Below are 19,555 nucleotides of genomic sequence, written 5' to 3' on the forward strand. Positions count from 1 at the left end.
TTGGCTTACTTGCCTATTATTCCTACTCAAGTGTAACCAACATAAAGTCAGCAATCATGTCTGTTTTCTTCATTATATTTCCAATGCTTAGTTCAATCCTTGACATGAAGTAGTTGCTTAGAAGATTTTTTGGATGAATGGAAATCTAGATAAGTCGATTGATGAAAAGATGAATAGATCGATATAAAGGTACCTGGATGGATGGGTGGAATGATGGATGGACATATATTTTAATAAATAGGAGGACAAATGGCCCAATGATGAATAACTGGATGGATGGAGGAGCCCACACTTGAGAAATATCTTCTTGGTAAGTGGATCCATGGATGGGTGGTTGGAGTGATGGGCTGAAGAAGAGATGCTTGGTTGGATGGAAGTTTGAAAATAGCGCCCCTGCCGGGCGCAGGTGGCTCACGCCTGTAATCCTAGCTACTCAAGAGGTAGAGATCAGAAGGATCTTGGTCCAAAGCCAGTCCGGGCAAAAGTTCACGAGACTCTCTCTCGGAAAACCCATCACAAAAATAGAGCTGGTGGAGTGGCTCGAGGTGTAGGCCCTGAGTTCAAACCCCAGCACCTCAAAAAAAACCAAAAACAAAAAAACAGCGTCTCAGTTGCGTGTTCGATTTTCAGCTCAGCTCCGCCAGGGGGCGCTGCGGCGCCCCTCCCGCAGGCGGCGCGGGCGAGGGGGACGCGCGGCCAGCGAGCCACAGGGCTCAGCCCCGCGCGGAGCGCTCCTGCGCTGCGGTCTCCCGCGCGCTCCTGCACGGCTGCAACGCCCCACGCCCGCCACCGCCGCCTTCCCTCCTCGCTCCCTGGGTGAGTCACTGCGGGTCTGTGCTCGGGCGTCCTCTGCACGGGTACACGGAAGGCCTCCAAAGCTGGTGCTGCGTCACCCTCAACCAGGGGAAACTGAGGCCGAGGGGCCAGGGTCAGCACCAGGCGAGCCCCGCCTCCCACGGGCCGTGGCCTCCCAGGACTCGCGTGTCCTCACGAAGAGACACGGGGTGGGCGGCGACCCGGGCTGAGTGGCCCCAGCGGGCTCAGGGCGCGGAGCACCCACGGTCGGGGACCCGAGTCCTCGTGCATCCTCAGCCCGTTGTGAGTTCCTACGCAAGGTCAGTCGTTGTGCAGGTCCTAGGCCATTGACTACTGCTCCCTTCCAAGGCGAGCACTAAAGCCTCCATTTTGCAGACGACTTGGCTACGATTTAAGTTGACGCTCCAGGGCCCCAGGGGACAGCGACCCGACTCCTACGCGCCTGCTCTACACTGAAGCTGGGTCCCCTGCTTCTCCCTGCCTGGGCCTGCTGCTGTCCTGAAGACTGATGGAAACTGTCCTTGCGATGGAGATGTTGGCTCTGCAGCAGCCAGTGCCTCTCCTCTCCGCACTCCTGCTGGAGTGGCTCCACTGTCCCCAGAGAGAATTTCCCTGGGGTAAGGGCTGCTGCTTATGAAAACCTTGAAGCTTGGTGATCTGGGATCACCTTCCCAGGGCACCTGCAGAAGGGATGGTAAGCTCAGCGGGATACAGAGAATGTGGAAAATCCCCTGTGTAGAGTGAAGCCTGGTGGGAGCACATGAGGGCCTGGGTCTGAAAGCCAGAAAGACCCCCAAATCTGGAAGTCAAATCATGGCTGAGTTTCTTCATTTTTTTCCTGTAAGGTACGGAAACTGCAAAGTTTCTGTGAGGGCAGAGACCTTGGATCCTTTTTTTTTTAATAGGACTGGGATTCGAACTCATTGCTTTGTGTTTGCAAAACAGGTATTCTTCGGCTTGAGCCACCCCTCTAGCCCATTTTGTTTTGTTTTTGAGCCCTAGTGTCTGGCTGCAAGTAGGTACTCATTATATGTGAGTATTTGAACAGAAGCTGGTCTTCTTGTGGACTCTTGATGGTAGCAGATAAAGTCTTTATCTGAAGTCATGATCATATAGGGCCCAGAATCCTTTGCGCTTGACGCGTGGACAGTCAACAAGTATTTTCCATTGGAGGTTCTTTGGCAGGAAATGGATCTCCGTCAACAAGGGAACTTTCTGGAACCTCTACTGTTTCATCAGAGTTTGCACAAAAGGCCTGAAAAGTTCACTTGCCATAGACGATTTGTTGTCTCCTGTGGTGCTGTCAACTCTTCTTTTTGTACACGAGGAAAGGACAGGGCTCACGGGTTAGGAATAACAGCCCACATTTGTGAAGCAGCGAGCTACTGTGAGAGAAACTCTCCATGTGCTTATCAAGATGGGCTTGACCAGGTGACATTTAGGTGGCTTCTCTGGATTTCTTGTTTATTGCAGAGGTGTCCACTTGGTGCAAAGGAGTTCATGAGAGGTGTCTTCACCCTTCCAGGAAGCAGCTCAACCATGGTGCTCCCAAGGTGAGGTCTGAACTGTAGAGTTAGGGGCTTTGCATCCCATAAGGATGCACACAGGTTCCTTGGGAGTGATGTAGTCTGGAGGTGAGGTGAAGGTGGGTTCTTTCTGATCCCACTTTTGCCCTCCCAGGGGGCTTTGAGATGCACCTGACTCCTCTTGGTGTGCCTGCTTCAGTCCTGAGTCTTCAGGAATTACCACCCTTACTTTGGTGTTGGCAGCAGAACACCCAAATCAAAACCAGCAAGAATTTTGGCATTGTATCCTCCGGCACCCAGGTCTCAGTCACCTCCTCACAGCGCTGGGACCTTCCTCCAGAAAGCAGGAATGAGAAGACAATGAGTCCCTGTCTTCCATGACCTCAGAAATCCAACACTTTTTTCTAGTGCTGTCTTTCCTTTGTCCCGCTTATTAGCGATGAAGGAATGCCCTCTGTTCTGTCCTTTCTGCCTCTGTACTCATAAGTGACCAGGGGGTGCCCATATCCTGGTCATTGGTAGTGCAGGCAGAGAAAATGTAGAAAGAATCATCTTGCGTTTGGAAGGTCCACATCCTCGCCAGTTTGGGGAGCTTTTCCATTCTCGTGCCCCTCAACTCTGCACACGCCTTGGACACCCAGGATATTGGGGCTGCCATGTGTGCAGTACCTTCATTATTGGAGCTTTCACTTCCTGTCCTCTGCTTTTGGGAACCAGGTTATGCATGTTGTTTAAGTTCCCCTTGATGGCCAGCTGTCACTGCCAGTGAGACATGGCATCCCACACACTGATCTTGGCATTGGCTCTATAACTGTAGTGCTGATTGCATACTGATCAGCCTTGGCACCATGCCCTAGACCGTCCATCATCGCCCTCTTTAGAGTTAACTCTTTTTCCTGAGGAAGTTGTGAGTTTGCTCAGGAAACAAGAGCTAGCAGTTTGGGAATGCTTCCTGTCTGCTAACTACTGTGCAGAGCCCTTTCCTGGTGCCGTGAGCAGTGACAAGCCGTGTGGTCACCACCAGGCCTTCCTGTCTCTTGCAGGCAAGTCCATTGTGAGCAGAGGTGCCATGGGAGCTGTCGAGTCAGAAAAATTCTAGACCCATGTACCCTGAGGTAAGAGCTCTGGTCCATTCTCTGGAGTGTTGGTCCCTTGCATCTGAAAGGCACAGAGTCCTTGCATGTTCCCAGGGGCTTCGATGATGAGGCAGGTGAGATAGAGGTGGCACCTTGGGTTCCCAGATCCACTGCCCATCCTGCCAACGTTGATCACATCTGGTTCTTACTGTTACCAATCTTAATATTTGTCCACCGTTTCTTTTTGGCTCCCTTGGCAGAAGGTACTATGAGACTTTTGCAGGAAAGAAGGGTTATTATTGGGGTCTTATGTTGGCTGGGCTGTTTTCCTGGACTTAGGCTATGCCACTGACATCTGCTCCTCTCCCTGGAGCCCCCCACACCTGTGTGTGTACCTGCATTCAAAAATGATCATGGGCTGCCTGTGCTCTGATCATCTGTAATGCAGGGAGAGGAATCGCTGAAAGCCATTTCCCGTGTTTGGAGGGTCCATACCTGTCCCTTTCAAATGCTGGCGCTTTCACACACTTCCTCTCCTGCCGACACATTCTCAGGCATTGGAGCTGCTGTGGGAGAGACAGTGATGAGAGACATTTTGGTTTAGCCTTCCTCAGTTTGGCCTCCTGTTAGAAAGACTAGAGAATGTTGGTGGTGGAAGGGGCCAGGATGAATTGTGTATAATGAACAAGTGCAGAGACAGGTGCTACTTGGTCACTGCCACAGGATTTTCACCTTTTGGAGGAGGTGGGCCTGAGCAGGGCTTTGAAGGAGTATGATGATCTCTGAGGTTGAGGTGAGCGAGAGCTCCCAGTTCCGCTGTGGAGGTAGGTGTGCCAGTCAGTAATGGCAACATGGAGGAGGGCTACTGGGGATCCTTCTCTCCCAACAAGGTGTGGTGGGACCTCAGTGGGAGAATCCCTGAGAGCAAGCCCTAGAGCTGTCCCTCTGCCAGTTCCCCTCCAGGAGCTGCTTTTGACTTTTAAGACAGTTTTCATTTCACTATTCTCTAGGAGTATTGAGATTCCTTTTTGAGATGAGCATGCTGCAGAAAAACCCTGCAACTTGTACCTCGTTAACTGAAGCATTCTCGTGATGTCAGTGGGAAGCATGAGATAATTAATGGAGACCCAAAGGAACGAAGCCCCAGGGATGGAGGCCCTAACACGCTCGGTATGACCATCTGGGTCCCTGCTCCCTGCAGGGGTCTCCTCATGGTGAGTTACTGTGGGAGGGGAATTCCAAGCCACTAGCCCTTGTCTCCCTTCCTTCCTGAGGCTATGGTGACGGTCATGGAAACTGGCATAGCACAGAAGGAAGCAGACTGTCCACAGCTGCTCCAGCCTAGCACAGCACCTTTGCACTGTGGTCAGGCGGGACAGAGGGATTTGGGTTCAGTGGTGGACACACTCCAGCTGTTCTGCCCTGCCCCAGCAGTGCCCCAGGATACCATGAACATGAAGACTCGTTTTTCTTCATTTCTGCCAGGTCATACATGGCCAGACTCCGAGTCATCTTGCCTACTCCTGGGGTAACTGTAGATCCAAGACATCCTGGTGATGTTTTCATGGGTTTTTTGTTTGTTTGTTTGTTGTTGTTTTTGAGTCAGGGTCTCACTATGCAGCCCGAGATGACCCTGAACTCACTGGGTAGTCCAGGCTGGCTTTGAACTCATTATCTTCCTGTGTCTGCCTCCCAAGTGCTGGGATTACAGGTCTGTACCACCACACCCAGCTGTTTTGTAGTTGGTGGTGGTGTTTTTTTGTTTGTTGTTTTGTTTTTTGAAAGAGAATCTCCGTATGTTTCCCAGGCTGGACTCGAACTCCTGATCTCAAGTGGTCCTCCCGCCTCAGCCTCCCAAGTGCTAGGCTTACAGGTGTGTGTCAGCACACCTGGTGTTGTGTAGTTTGTTATGCCACACACTGTTATATTATTACCCACGTCAGTAAATTTGGAAATGTGTCCTGCTGCTTGTTCTTTGGTTTTCATTGGTTTGCTTGTTTACTGATGCTTCTGCATCAGCGAGGCTGAGTATACAGAAGGTGGGTCTGGGCAGATCTGGTTCTTGCTCAGCTCAGAATCCCCACCAGGCACACTCCTAAGGCTTGACCTAGGGAATAGGGTGTGGGATGTGGATTTTGGACTAGAGGTGGAACAATCCCATGTGTGGTAGGCAGATGGCAGGCATGGGGTTTTGGTTACCGGGAAGTATGTTTGGCCTTTGGGGATTATGTCCTGAAGCAGTGATCGCAGTGGTGTGCTCAGCATATGTGTGGCTCTCCACCTGACCTGCGTCCACCTGCAGCTCCAAAGTATGGAGTCAGGCTGTCAGACCCCTGAAGGCAAGCATGGGGGGGGGCATTCTTGGGGGCTGAAGAGTCCACTCTGCCAGCCTTTATTTCTGACATCTGCCATTTGCTTTCTAGAAGATCCCCCAGCCCTCTCTAGCAATTTCAAAGTACCACACCCCTTGTACTTCAGTGTGGAATGAACATGGTTCCCCCGGTGTGACCAGTTCCCCCATTTTTGGGGGGGACAGGGTCTTATTTTGTAGCCCAGGCTGGCTTTAAATGTGGGATCAAGTGCCAGGATTATAGGTGTGTGGTACTGCCACCACACCCAGCCCCACATATAGTGAAGTTTTACTGTGGATTGGTGCTCTGACATTGGTCACCCTCTCTTTCCCGAACAGATGACTGTCCCCTCTCATGACCAGGTAGTTTCCCATCAGCTATGGACAGCAGTGTCTGTTTCCCTCCCCTTTAGCATCTCTCCTTCTCACCGGTCCACAGTCTCAATCCTCCCTATGTCCCCGTTAGCCCATGCTCTGTAGGAAGGGATGGTGGCAGGCACACCAGAAGGGACAGGAAGAGGGGGGTTGCTGAGTGGGGGGAGGGAGCCTCAAGCCTGTGGAGGTGTGATTACTAAGGTAGCTTGCCCCACAGTCCTCCAAAACTCCTTCCTAACAAACCAGACTAGTTGATTTGTGGAGGGTCCCCGTGTTCCTTGTTCTGTTTCTGTGCATCCTACATTCTAGTATAAGGGACAGATGTGAAGGGCAGTGAAGGAATGTGTGAGAATACTTAGTCCAGCACTTGGTGAACAGTAAGCACTTGATAAAGGACACCTCTCCATCGTTAACTTGCTCACTTTCAGACTCACAGTGGTCCTCCTCACTGGCCCAGCCTCTTAGCTCTTCCTCTTTCTGCCCTCAGCAAATCTCACCCCCACCCCCTGCCCCTCAGCTTCAGAAAAACCCAAGCAAAGTCCTCCCCGCTCTGCCCATCACCTACCTGTGCACCCTCCCCTCACAATGCCCAGGCCCCAGCCACTCTACTACTTAAAGGTCCTGAGCACATTCTCTTTTCTGCTTTGTGCCAGGACACATCCTCCACTACAGCTGACTCAGTTCTGCCACTTCCTTCAGGAAGCCATCTTTGGCTACCTCTCCACCCAGACTGCAGCCTCTGCCCCACCTCATTCATATCATGTACCGATTACACAGGCCCTGTCCCAGGAACTGGTAGGTGAAACAAGCAAAAAGCAAATCCTGCTTCCCTAATGTAGAGGACAGAGACATCCCATAAGCAGAACAAAGTACTTACTAAAATATGTGATATGCTGAAGAAGAGCCAAGGACAAAAATCATAAAGGAGGGAAACAAGGAAGTCTGGGGAGGGGGGCAGGGGCATGGCATTTTGCACGGGTGGACAGGAAGATCTCACCTGCAAGGTGTGCTTTGAGTTTGTGGGCTCTCTCTCCTCTGGACATTCACAGCAGCCTTTGCAAGCCACCAGCACTAAGGATGGAAGGAAAGGGTAAAGGGAAGTCCTGGATACCACATCCAGTGAACCATGGACACAACAGTTGCCTGAGGCCAATGTTGTGCTGCTCTGATTATGAATGTCTGACAGGTTATGGGAGGGGCCAATCAGATCAGGCCATGATTAAGTCAGCACCAGGCTATGCATGTAGGCAGGCCAGGCTCCATACCTGTCAGCTCTGCTGCCCCCTCACCCAAGTGACAACTCAGTGATGAGCAAGTCAAGCAGATTCCTTTGTGGGGAGCTCTGCACATGTTGAGAACCTGAGTAACTACTGAAGGAACAGAAACGGGAGACACAGTATCTGAGTCTTAAGAGCTATACCCAGGCGTGCAGGACGATGAGCTCTGTTGCGCTCAGGAGAACCATTTCCAAAAGTCTTAAAGGTGGATTTTCCTGTGTCTAGACCACATGCATGCTCCACAGGCCTGGCCGTGGGCAGAACTCACACTCACCACAGGGCTAGGGGTTTAGACTTCTCCAGATTTTTATAAAGCATGGTCAAGACTAAGATAACTGTCTTTTTTTTTAAATGACCAACCAGCGTGCCCATTACTAGGGGGAGAACAGTGGGTTTCTGCTTGTTATAACCAAAAGACACACCAGCATGGTGCCTGACACCTGGAAGGTGCCCATATCATTTAGGGATGAGGAACAAGGCTGGGGGTGGCTTTGATGGTGCATACTGGGAATAGCCCATCTGCCTCCATGGCTACAGCTGCCCTAGCACCACACACCCTTCCCAGCCTGCATCTGGAAGTCACCTAAAGAAGACATAAGAACCTGTCAAATTCTGATCTGGCCACTTATTTGCCATGGGGCCTGGACCATGCTCTTCTGCCTCCCTGGACCTCGCTGGACATGAACAATTTTTAGCTCTATAATCTGACCACAGAATAGCATTCACCCCAAATAGCAAAGATTAAATAAGATGATGCACATTAAGTGCACGACACAGCACCTGCTTTGTGCCTCATGCTCAGTAGTCAGATATTTTTATCTGATGAGCATATATAGATTGACAGTTACAATGAAGAACAAAGACGAAATGTCACTATGACAGAGTCATCTGTTAAGACAACAACACTATTTTCTTGTTTGCTAATTTGCAGGTCTTCCAATGAGGGCTGGTGTTTATCATCACTGTCCTTGATTGAACTTTGATTAAATGCCACACTGTATTAAGCACATATATAACTACCACCTTGAATCTTCACAACAACCCAATAGGGTAGATTTAATTATTCCCTAGTTTACAAATAAGGGAATAATTAAGAGAAATGAAGGGACTGGGTTCGCACCAAGTGAGAGGCTCCAACAGGGCTCTGCTTCCTGGTGCATGAGGTATGAGCACTGTTACAGGCTGATTTCATAGACAGTGGGAGTGCACAGGCTGTCAGACTCTGTGTGCACCGGGATCCTGGAACTCAGGATCCTTTACCAGTCCCTCCATCTGTTTCAAATTACTGCCATGATATCCAGTCTTCCTAAAATAGTCCCCATCTAAATCAACAGGCTTACAGAGTGAACTATAACCCTGACATATAGGGGGTGTATGTTTCAGGCAGTCCCCAAATATCTTGTGTCCCTCCGATGCTATTGTCTACAGCAGGAGTCATCAGAGCCTGGCGCATTACTGAGGTGGCTAAGGACCTGGATTAGTGTCAAGAAGAGCCACGCTCCTACCAGGAAATTATTGGCAAGAGACCCTTGTGAAGCAGCAGAACCTCCTGGCAGAATTGAGCCAGCAGCGTGGATATCAGGGCAGGGTGTAATGATTTTTTTCCCTAGTAGCCACATTAAAGAAAGATAAAGAAGCAAGGAAAATAAATTTTAGTAATGTATTTTTATTAGCCTACTATATAAATATTGTCGTTCCAACATGAAATTAATATTAACAACTTCGTGGTTTTTTTTTTTTTTTTTGAGGCAGAGTCTCTGCTATGTAGCCCAGGCTGACCTTGAGCTCGAGATTCTCCTGCCTCCACCTCCAGAGTTCTGGGATTATAGTCCTATACCACCATGCCTGGCATTATTAATAAGATGTTCCCCCAAACCAAGTCTTTGAAATCTGGTACCTATTTTCTATTCACAGAACATCTCAATTTAGACTAGCCACATTTAGAATGTTCAGTTGCCACTTTAGTCACTGTATCAGACATCACAGATTTAGATGATAAGTAGTTCAAGGACATTTAAGAGTGTTTTAAGGATGCCTCCTAGACAGGAGGGCTGCTTAGGTGCTTAAAGAGGCAGCTCCAAACTGGGTCCCCAACTTTCTGCATCCTTCTCTCCTGTCTTGCCAGAGCAGGGCCAGGGCTGTTTTCAGGTGTGCCTGATGGAATCCAGCATCATGTTCCAGAACCTTCTGGAGGCAAAATGCCCAGTCATAAGTGGGCTTCTCTAGCACCAGCCCCCCTACCATAGCTAACCTTAGTGAGCTGAGTTTGTCTGTGCAGCCAGTCACTCCCCATTGAGCCCATCAATGGGGACTGTGTGCCCATCTGTGTGCTGAGCACAGGGAGGGGAGCACATGCCTGTCAACAGGTGTGTGCTAGCTCATTGTCACCCTCAATACCCACAGGGGATTGGCTCCAGGCCCCCCTCGGGATACTGAGGCCCATGGACACTCACATCCCTTATAGTAAATGTAATATTTATGTATCACCCATGGGCAGTTTTCCATGTGCTTTTTGTCACCACTCTATTACTTATGATACCTATCCCTCCCCTGGAATCTGTTTTCCAAATATTTTCCATCTGAAATTGGTTGAATCTGCAGATGCAGAGCCCATGGCTAGGAATGGCCACCTGCAGTGTCGCTAAGGTAAAGTTACCTACCAAAGAAGAAGTCGCTGAAAAACATGAGAAGTCCAATGGAGAAGGGACACCTGGCCTCTGGGATCAGGGATGGGGGGGGTTCACTAAACAAAAGAAGGGCCCTGGAGGACGAGGATGCAGGGAGGAGCTCAAAGACCTGTATGTGGGGCATGAGCCACACACACACACACACACACACACACACACACACACACAGGTGTGCCCTCCCTAGCAGAGTGACCTGGGTGCAGTGTCATCCTCTCTGCCTCTCAGTTACCGCCTTTCACACAGACTGCTGTGTGAAAGCTCTTGGTGTGGCAGACAGCCCGATCCACTGCTAAATTATTGACCTGCTCTATTATTTATTGACTGTTCTGCTCCTTACCAAGAAGACAGCCAAGTTTTGTGCTTGTTTCTGTGTCTTGAGGACTTAGGGCTAAAGGCCCCAAGGCAGAAGTTTCTGAAGAAGCAGAGACAGGCTACCTCCTTCATCTCCCCTTATTTTTTCTTAATGTTTGTCATCTATTTTTTATTTTTTTAAAAGTCTGGATAATTCATTATTTATATATTTATTATTCATTTATTCACATGTGCGTACATTGTTTGGGTCATTTCTCCCCACTGCCCCCTGCCCCTACCCTCTTCCCCCCACCCTCCCTCACTTCCAGGCAGAACCTGTTCTGCCCTTATCTCTAATTTTGTTGAAGAGAAGACATAAGCATAATAAGAAAGACAAAGCATTTTTGCTAGTTGAGATAAGGATAGCTACACAGAGAGATTCCTAGCATTGCTTCCATGCACAAATGTGTTACAACCCAAATTGATTCATCTCTAACTGACCCCTTATTTTGTTTTAATTTTTTTCTTTTCTTCTTTTATTTTATCATTTTTACATTTACAATGTGTATAAATTGTTTGTGCTACCTCCCCCCACTTATTTTATTTTTATTAGAAGATGTGAACTAGCCAGTCACCGGTGGCTCACACTTGTAAACCTAGCTACTCAGTAAGCAGGGATCAGGAGGATCAAGGTTCAAAGCCAACCTGGGCAAATAGTTCATGAGACCCTATCTCAAAAACACCCATCACAAAGAAATGGCTGGTGGACTGACTCAAGCAGTAAGAGTGCCTGCCTAGCAACCATGAGTTCCTGAGATCAAACCCCAGTTCTGCAAAAACAAAAAAAAAGAAAGAAAGAAAGAAAGAATAGAAAAAGAAAGAAAGAAAGTTTGAGGCTGGACTCAAACTTGAGATCTTTCTGCCTCAGCCTTCTGAGTACTGGGATTACAGGTGTGTACCACCATGCCTGACTTAACCTTGCCTTGACAGTTTTAAAGAGTTTTGGATTTGGTAGAAGAATGCCCCAGAGGCGAAGTACCCCAATATTATCACACAGTGGGTACATGGTATCAGTGGGACTCCACCAGTGACATTAACCTTGATCTCTTGGTTAAGGTACTGACTGACTGCCAAACCTCACAGAAAAGTTACTATTTCCCCCATTCATATGCAGATCTTTGGAATATAGGCTTGACTTTTGTGCATTTTTTAAAATGTTTAGAAATCTTAACTGTGAAAGAATGCATGTTTTCCTTAAGCACACTTGGAGCATTTGCTAATGCTATTTGTGTATTTTTATTTACAAAGTCAAAAATACTAAGATACCATTTCCTATAGACTATGTCATGTGACTATACTGTAAGTTCCAAATAATAAAGCAAACTTAAAAAAAAAAAAAAGAAGCTCAATGAATTATGAGAGCCGGAAGTGCAAAAGCAAATGAAGCCTTTTTAAAACCCCTTTCTCCTTACCGTTTTCTCAAATTAGCTCCTTCCTAACTTCTACAGCTATAGTTTTCTTTTAAACTTTGCAGTTAGCTTCTTTAGTTCAACATTCAGACTTATTCTTGATACAATATCATATCTCCTTGTATAAATATACTTAATTCTCCTTTGCAACTATTAAATAAAGAAGCAAAGAACAACAAAATTATGTCATTTGCAGGAAAATGGGTAGAACTGGTGACCACCATGCTGAGATATGCCAAGCTCAAAAAGCCAAATACATGCTTTTGCTCGTGTGCAGAACCTAGACCTAAAATGATGACAACATAGGACACAAGTGTAGAATGAGAACAGTCTGGGGGTAGAATCAGCAGGGTGAGGGGAGAAGGACAGGGTACTGGGACTTCAGTGACAATGGAAACACTGCACTTCACTTGAAAACTGGTGGGCCGTAGCTGAATCGTTCACAGGAGGAATGCCTGGCCTCCAGTGCTTTCATCAGGAAAGAGTCCTGCACTGGTGAGAGGCCACGTGGTTCTTCATGCAGGGGAGATGGGAGCCCAGAGGGTCTCCCCAGAGTGAGGTCTTTGGCATGTCTCCAGGACTTCTGCAACACAGTGAGGGAATCAGAGCCTGGTAACCATGGAACCCGAATAGCCCAGCAATTCAGAAAAATAGGGACCCAGAAGAGATTTTGATTGTGCAGAGAAGAGGACTGAGCTGTTCTCCTTAGCCAGCTCTGTGAGAGATGTGGTGTTCCCATTGGTGGTGCTGAGAGCAACCAATTCTTCAGGTCTGCTGGAGACAGGGCTGAGGTGTGGCTCAAGCAGTACAGCATCTGCCTAGCAAGTTCCAGACCCTGAGTTCAAAACCAGTACTGCCACCCCCGCTGCCCCCAGCCCCCACAAAAAAACCACTCCTGCCAGATACTGTTTTGCTTTGGGTAAGAGTTTTGCATTTTTTAAAAAACGCTAGGATCTGGATATAGCTGAGTGGTAGAGCGCTTATCTAGCAGGTGTGAGGACCTGGGTTTGATTCGCAGCGCTGTCAAAAAATTAAAAATGAATAAAAATCCTGTCCTTTCTAAGTCCAAAACAGACAGCTTGTCTCTAATGACACCTGTCACACCTCCCCCATACATGTGGGTGACTGTGAAGTTTGTCTGCTCCAGGGTCCTAGATGTTGCCATTAGCGCTGGCTTTTCCAGAAGGCCCTACACTCCTGGTAATTCTCCATTTCCGGAAGGCCCTGTGCGGTTCTGCCGTCTCAGGTTTAGCTGTCTTCTGTTTGATATGAAGCCTATGAGGATAAAAATGCCTTTGAGCTTCCCTGAAGATGCGTTAGGGAAGCCAGTCATTAAGGGATAGGGCAGAATTCCTTGAACTCTCAGGGAACCTGCTCACAAAGGGCCACAATCCTCCACCCACGAAGCATATGCTAGGAGAAACCCATTCCTTTCTTTGTTTTAAGTGAAGCATTTTCTATGGCATTGGCTCAGCCAAACATTTCCAGCATCTCTATAACTCAATCAGAGACTATAGTGTGAATGGTGCTCCCATGAGTTGTGCAGTGCACAACCTGTACAACCACATGGGGCAGTCTTTCCAATCCTCAGTGGAAGAAGGGTGGAGATGTACCCTGGGGAAACCCCAATACACATCTCTCACATATGCAAGAAACCAGAGTGAGCTGGGTGCTGGTAGTTCACACCTGTAATCCTAGCTACTTGGGAGGCAGAGATCAGGAGGAGCTGGTGATTGGAAGCCAGCCCAGGCAAATAGTTCATGAGACTCTATCTCAAAAAAACTCAACACAAAACAGGACTGGTGGAGTGGCACAAGTGGTAGAGCGCCAGCCTAGCAAGCATGAGGCCCTGAGTTCAAACCCTAGTACCACAAAAACAAACAAACAAACAAACAGATTGAGTGTGAACTCAGAAGTTCACACATGGGGAGAGGAGAGGCAGTAACACAGGATAGAATTCGTTTGTGATATTAAGTCACAGGTCCATCTCAACCTTTGCCCTCCCATTCATTTGGTAGCAAACTTTCCAATCTCTCTCTCCTGACTCCTGGCTAAAACCCTGAGAATTTCCCTAAAATTTCCCAGAAAGGATAGCCATTGAGGAATTCCCCTGAGGGGTGGCATGACACACTGTGCCACTTTAGTTGCCCAGGTCCATCTCCCACCTGTGCCCTGCCTATCTTGACAGAGATCCCAGCAAAGCCCAAGCAGTGTGCTGGGTCTCACACTGCATACACGGCAGCCTTTGCTGCAGCGCTCACACTCCTCACCCATTCCCAAGTGCAAGCCCTACTGTTACAATAAAATGAGCATTTGGCCAGATGCCCTTTTTTACCCAGAAGGGCAATGCTCCAGTTGCTCTGGGGCATGAGTGAGGGCTCATGTCAGCAATTAGGACTTCGTGGGAAATGGTGCCCTGGCGAGTAGAAGACGTGGCCTTGGGGAGCTCAGCCCAGCTGTGGGCACAGGGAGGACACCAGCCAAGGCAGTCCGAGATGTGCAAGCCCAGAGCCAGTGTTTTTCGCATAAAGCCCAGTAGCCATACCTTTGGTTTTTTTCTTGCAAAATATTCCGTTCCCACTTACTTTCATATATCTCACCATACAAAGTACGTTATTTGGAACTCGTCACAGAAGCTGCACAGCTGTTCTTCTTTTGTAGCTCCCTGACATTTCTTCAATGCCTGATATAGCAACACTCCTGATGCTTGGTCACCCAGGGTGGAAGCCTTGTTCTCAGATTGTCGCCATGCCTCACTGGTGAGACCTACACACATCTGTCTTGCCCAGAGTACGTGGAAAACTGTGAACAACTTATTTTATGCTCATGCTAGATTTACCGTTTGGAAATTTGTCTCACAGACGTAGAACAACCGCTTTCCAGCCATGTCGTGAACTCCTCAGGCCAAAACGGCTGCGTTCCTACACCATGATTGCTTTCTCCTCTGTTGGCTCACCTCTGCTTTCCATCTGCCACCTCAGCAGAGAGCCCAGCAAGGGGCCTGGCAGCCTCATGGGAAGACAAGCTGATTCATGCAAGGTACCCCTGTCCCTTGTTCTCCATGGCTCAAGAACAATGGGAGATGACATCATCACATCAGTCAGACATGTGTTAATACTGCCGTGGGAATTTCATGACATCACCAAAGGCTTCCAAGGGTATTATGGACTGAATGTGTGTCTCTCCCCAAATTCATATGAAGTCCTACACCCCAATGAGATGGTATGAGGAGGTTGGGGCTTTGGGAAGTGATTAGATTTGGATGAAATCATAAAGGTGGGGCCCCCAGTGATGGATTTAGTGACTTTTTAAGAAGAAAAAGAGAGCCAGGTGTGGTGACTCGTACCTGTAATCCCAGCGACTTAGGATGCAGAGATCTAGAGGACTGCAGTTCAAGGCCAGCCTGAGTCAAAAGTTTGAGAGACTCTAACTCAATAAACAAGCTGGGCATGGCGGTATATGCCTGCCATCCCAGTTACACAGGAGACATAGGTAGGAGGATCACAGCCAAAGCTAGCCCCAAATAAAAGCAAGTCTCTACCTGAACTAAACTAACTAAACTAACTAAAACTAAAACTAACTAAAAAGGGTGGGGGCATGGCTCAAATGGCAAAAAACCTTCCCAGCAAGTGTAGGCCCTGAGTTCAGACCCCAGTACAATCAAAAGAAGAAGAAAAAGAGACCCCAGAGCTTCCTTGCTCTTCCATGTGAGGACACAGCGAGGAGGCAAGACAGAAGCTGGGCCCTCACCAGGAACTGATTTGGTTGACACCTTGAAGTTGGACTTCTAGTCTCCAGAACTGTGGGAAATGAATGTCTGTGGTTTAAGCTCCACAGCCAGTGGCATTTTGTCATACCACTCAGAGGTGATTAGGATAGAGGAGACAGGTAATGCTGCTCTGAAGACAGGGTGACACGTGGTTTGGGGTTAGCCAAAGGGACTGAGGTGACCCTTCTGGGACCAGCTAGGGAAGGGTGCACCAGCAAAAGATGCCTGCCCCAGCACCACCCTGGCTGCCGTGGGCTAGATGGGAAATGCACCCTGAACAAAGGGCTGAAAGCCACAGTTGGGACCCCATACAGTGTCAGACTAAGAAATGCAGTGACCATTTGGTGGCTTAGATCCTTGAACTTACCCTGCTTCCAACATGAGTGAAAGTCACTCACCATCAGTCAAGACCAATTAATTCACTTGGCATACCAGTGCTCTGAGGAGGAGAAATGGCCGCTAGGACCCATGGGGGATGGAAATAGTCTGGGATTGGGTTTCCCTGGCTGGACGGGCCCTGCTGGCCCTAACTATTGCAGTGAGATTCTAAAATTTTCAAGATATAAATTATGGCCCAAAAGACCCACATGGCACCTAGTCTAGACTTAGGGCTTCCTTCCTAGATGATTTTGCTGATCCCAGAAAGGTGCTTTTTATTTATTTATTTATTTGTGTGGGGGATGGGCATGTAGCTCAGTGGTACAGTGCTTGCTTAGCATGCACAAGGCCCTGGGTTCCAACCCGAGCAATGGGAAAAAAAAATCTCACCATGTTTTTGAGGACTGCAGTCCAAAACGCAGACCCCTCCTAAGGTGCAGGGCAAGGGACCCCACCTGCCTGGGTCTAATGGTGCCACTGCTACTACCCACTGGATATTACTCACTAAGACTTAACAGTAGCAGTTAGAAGGTGAGTTTAATCCTGAACCAATGAAACTTCCATCCATCCATGCGTCCATGCATCCATCCATCCATCCATCTACCCAACAGATATTCATAGAGCACCCATACTGTGCCAGTTTTGTATGAGGCTCAGGAGAAACAGCAGTGGGTTTGCCCAACTGTTTCACCTGTACTACTCCTGTATCACATTTACGACCCAGTTCCAGTGGTCACATAGCACCTCTCCTGTCCTATTGATCAGAACGGTCACAGATTCAACCAGACTCAAGGGAAGGAAACATGGCTCCCACCTCTCAGCAGAGGACTGTCATTTACACTGTAAGAAGACCTGTGGTTTGGGTTGTATGGATCCATGTGGCCATCTTTGGAAAACAGTCGGTCACAAAAGCTTATACCACTCGTGTTTTCTCTCATATGTATATTCTAGACCTAAACAAACAAACAAACAAACAGAAAGACAGGAAGTTGTAAAGGCGACTCTTGGGGGAAGCAGGGGAACAAGCAGGAGTGGGGAGGGGGACAAGAGAGGGTGATGGGGGTAAAGTGATAGAAGTACATTGTATACATGTGTGAAAATGTCATAATGAGACCCCTTTTTTTGTAAAATCAAAAAAAGGGCTTGAGGGCTGGTAGAGTGGCTTAAGCAATAAGAGTTCAAACACCAGTGCCATTGGGGGAAAAGAAAAGAAAAAGGGCTTGAGATGGAGCAGGTGAGAGGGGATGTTCCAGGACAGTTCTAGGAATCTAGGTCTAGCTGAAGCAGAAAACAAAGGCAACCTCATGCTGAGTGGGACCAAATCCTGGTGAATTGGGGTTTGAACTCAGGGCGTCAGGCTTGCTAGGCAGGCACTCTACCACTTGAGCCACACCACCAGCCATAATTTTCCTTTATATTATTAACTTTCACTTCTACAATAGAGAATTCTTCTGTCCACATTGCTAAAAACAATGGTAGGATGGAAACATAAAACTATGGATTTACAAAGAACCAATAAAAGCAAGCTTATATGCCATAAAAAAAAAAGCTTACCTCCCTGTTTCCCCTCACCCATGCAGTGTTCTAAACCCACTACACAAAGTGGTGTTTTGACACCATAGTTCCCCACACAGACTCCCCAATTTATTCTGCAGTTCTAGTCAGTGATCTTATAGAGAACAAGTTAACACTGCACAGTGCTTGGAGAAAATAAAAAGTTTTACTCTGTTCAGCATCTCATATTTCTCTTAGTTTATTAGATGTGTTTGCTTTTCTATGTTTCAGTGTTCAGACATTTAGTGTTTAATTTTCTCTCTAGGTGTGTGTGTGTGTTTTATTGTTTTATTTTTAAGTTGGTTCAGTAAAGCCTTCAGGAATTCAAAAAAAAAATAAAGAAAAGAAAAAGAAAGCAGTAGCTGGCTGCTGGTGGCTCACGCCTGTAATCCCAGCTACTCAGGAGGCAGAGATCAGGAGGATTGTGGTTTGAAGCCAGCCCAGGCAAATAGTTCTAGCGACCCTGTCTTGAAAAAACCCTACACACACACACACACACACACACACACACACACACACACACACACACAAAAGAGCTGGCAGAGTGGCTTATATGGTAGAGCACCTGCCTAGCAAGCATAAGGTCCTGAGTTCAAACCCAGGGACTGCCCCCCCAAAAAAAATGGTGCAGGAAAACTGGATATTCAAATGCAAAAGAAAGAAACTAGACCCATATCTCTCACATACACAAAAAGAAGTCAAAATGGGCCAAAGGCTAAATGTAGTACCGGAAACATGAGATTACTCGAAGAAAATCCAGGGCAAATGATTCAAGACATGGGTTTGGGCAAGGAGTTTTGGATATGACCGCAGCAGCTCAGGCAACAATAAATGGGATTGCGTCAAACTGAAAAGATTCTGCACAGCATGGGGACAATCAAACACTGAAGAGACAGCCTCTGGGAAGGGAGAAAATATGTGCAAACCTCTCATCCAATAAGGGATTGATTTCTAAAATAACTCAATAGTTTAAAAAAAAGCCTAAGGGAGGTATGAGGATAGGTAAGACACCTAAAAAACTAGATAGCATTTGTTGCCCGCAAAGCAGAGAAACTAAAGCAGATACTTTAAAGCAACTGAGGCCAATGGGAGAAGGGGACCAGGAACTAGAGAAAAGGTTAGATCAAGAAGAATTAACCTAGAAGTTAACAAACATGCACAGGAAATCAATGCAAGTCAACTCCCTGTATAGCTATCCTTATCTCAACTAGCAAAAACCCTTGGTCCTTCCTATTATTGCTTATACTCTCTCTTCAACAAAATTAGAGATAAGGGCAAAATAGTTTCTGCCAGGTAGCGAGGGGTAAGGGGGGGGTAAGGGGGGGTAAAGGAGGAGGCAGGGGGAAGGGGGGAGAAATGATCCAAACATTGTATGCACATATGAATAAAATAAAAATTAAAAAAAATTTAAAAAGCCAATTAATCTGATTTTAAAATGGGCATGACATTTCTCAAAAGAGGTTATACAAATAGCCAAGAAGTATATGAGAAATGCTTCATGTCACTAATCATGAGGGGAGGACATATCAAACCATAGTGAGGTATTGCCTCTCTGCAATCAGAAGGGCCATTGTCAAAAAGACCAAAGACAGCAAGTGCTGGTGAGACCTGGAGAGAGGGGAGCTTGTACACTCTGTTTGTGGGAATGTAAAATAATACAGCTATTATGAAAACAGTATCTCAGTTTCTCCAGAAACTAGAAGTAGAGCTACCCTAGGATCCAGAAATTCCATTTCTGGGTAAATATACAAAGGAATTGCAATCTGTAGTTGAAGAGACATCTGACCTCACATGTTTATTGCAGCACTATTCACAGTGGCCAAGGGATGGAATCGGCCTGGGTGTCCACAGATGGATGAACGAATTATGAAATCATGGTATGCAAATCCAGTGAAATATTATTCAGTTGTGAAAAGAATGAAATTCTGTCATTACGGCAACTTGGGTGGTATTGGAGGTTACATGTTAACTGAAATAAGGCAGACAC

The 19,555-nt window shown here is 47.4% G+C and overlaps 1 long non-coding RNA gene and 2 other non-coding genes across 9 annotated transcripts; all 3 read left to right on the forward strand.

The window, feature by feature from the left end:
- Positions 1-691: 691 nt before the first annotated feature.
- Positions 692-18,078, forward strand: LOC109701053 (uncharacterized). 7 transcript variants are annotated; one of them, XR_012448240.1, is made up of 4 exons: positions 692-2,369; positions 3,386-3,457; positions 4,429-4,632; positions 14,529-18,078. It is a non-coding gene; the product is annotated as an uncharacterized lncRNA (long non-coding RNA). The 7 variants fall into 7 exon arrangements; XR_012448237.1 differs by lacking the exon at positions 14,529-18,078 and adding an exon at positions 5,226-6,763 and having other exon boundaries at positions 4,429-5,129; XR_012448235.1 differs by lacking the exon at positions 14,529-18,078 and adding an exon at positions 4,904-6,763.
- Positions 2,815-2,944, forward strand: LOC141423677 (small nucleolar RNA SNORA71). Its single transcript, XR_012448504.1, has one exon. It is a non-coding gene; the product is annotated as a small nucleolar RNA SNORA71 (small nucleolar RNA).
- Positions 3,812-3,945, forward strand: LOC141423674 (small nucleolar RNA SNORA71). Its single transcript, XR_012448501.1, has one exon. It is a non-coding gene; the product is annotated as a small nucleolar RNA SNORA71 (small nucleolar RNA).
- Positions 18,079-19,555: the final 1,477 nt, after the last annotated feature.

The sequence above is a fragment of the Castor canadensis genome, chromosome 5, assembly GCF_047511655.1.
Source record: "Castor canadensis chromosome 5, mCasCan1.hap1v2, whole genome shotgun sequence".
Classification (NCBI taxonomy): Eukaryota; Metazoa; Chordata; class Mammalia; order Rodentia; family Castoridae; genus Castor; species Castor canadensis.